This window comes from Condylura cristata, unplaced genomic scaffold (genome assembly GCF_000260355.1).
Source record: "Condylura cristata isolate star-nosed mole 26May11 unplaced genomic scaffold, ConCri1.0 scaffold00009, whole genome shotgun sequence".
In the NCBI taxonomy this organism is placed as follows: Eukaryota; Metazoa; Chordata; class Mammalia; order Eulipotyphla; family Talpidae; genus Condylura; species Condylura cristata.
In genome coordinates, this window is record NW_004567110.1 from 44,508,405 (window position 1) to 44,510,108 (window position 1,704).

Below are 1,704 nucleotides of genomic sequence, written 5' to 3' on the forward strand. Positions count from 1 at the left end.
AGCCCCGGGCGCCCCGCCGGGACGCGCTCCACTGGCTTCGCGGGATTCCCCGGGCCCTCGGCTTCCAGCTGAGGGGCTCGCCTCCCGCCCTCCGCCACACCACCCGGACCCCGGGGCCGCTGAGGGACCCTGGGCAGCCAGGGCGAGGAGAAGTCGTTCCGGAGTGGTGGAGCCGGAGTATTTGCCCTGAGGGATAATGCGGGGTGACCAGAGGCGCAGATAGGATCTGACTTTCTTCCGCGCACCTCCAGCTCCGCTCGCGGGCCTTCGCCAGTCGCAGAAACCGCGCTTTCCCGGGTTTCAGAGAAATGCCGGGTCGGTGGCAGCCTGAACTCTGGTTTCCCAAGGGGGCGCTATTCGTACTCTGGCTTTCTTTTCCTTTGCTGCTCTCCTGCCATCTGGAGAACTGTGCCAAGTTCCTCCTGGGCCAGAACGCGGGATGGACGCAGGACCCTTCCCCACATTCACGGCAAGGTAAAGACAGGATGGATTTGAATCACAGTACTGGGCTCCTCAGCTTCCTCACCCGTGTGCTCTTTAACAGGCACCAGGTGGAACCAGCCAGCACAGTTGCAGGAGCTTGCAGGAAACAAAGTAGCTTGAAACACCTTTAAAAAAAAAAAAAGAAGGAAAAAAAAAAAACACCGCTTGACAGTGTAAGGCAGGACAGTCCCTAATTTCCTCAGACCTACAAAGGTGATATCGAAGAAGCTCCAAATATGTTCAGTTGTAAATAATTCTCACTTAATCCTTGCTCTTTAGCCTTATTGTGTCCTGTGATTGCTGGCCTGTTATTAGGGTGCCCTACTCCCATGGGCCTCACCATGTAGTGGTTGTTTGTTTTGTTTTGTTGTTTTGAGGTACCCAACATGAGGCTGGATGCTTAATAGAGAAATGAGACCTTTAGATGCCATTATCCTCTACCCAGGACCTGCCCCTGGTCCTCTGCTCTTTAGGAAGGAGTAACTCCCATCCTTAACTTGCCACCTGTGACCTGTTTCCAAGCCCCACTTTACCAACGACCTTCAGGATGTCCAGGCCATGCCTCCAGTCTTTCCCACCTTCCCATGAACTTACATGCTGGATACAGGTTACTCTTCCCCAATCACAACACTGACCTATCATTTCCCTGTTCACAAATGTCCCCTAGCTTTCCTCCCAAACAGTAGGTAAGTCTGTGAACCTCTGTGCCACTGTGTAATGCAGTCTCTCCTACTCCTCTCTAGGTCTCATGCACAATCATTCCAGCACTTCAAGACCATTTTTCAAACTCCGCCTCCTTGTTGACCCCTTCCCTGATGTCCATGGCAGGGTATCGAGCAATCTCTTAAAAGACACATGTCACCTCACACATTATAAAATATATGTACTTGTGTACATCTTACCAGTTTACTTTTTAAATGAATGAACTTTGGTTTACAACTTTATATAGTTTTCAAGTGCACAGCTATATAAATCAACATCTGTATATACTACATAATGTTTAATACCAGAATTTCGATTTCCAGTCTTCTCTCTACAGTTGACTCCTTTTACTTGATTTACTCACCTTCTTTCCCTTTTGGTACTACTATTTTGTTCGTTCAAATTAAAAGTCTTTTTTTTTTTTAAATACAGTTGTCTATCTATCCATACCATTTGAGTGAAGGGGTATTTGATCTGTCAGACTCTCCTAAGCATAATACCCTCCACTTTCATCCCAGT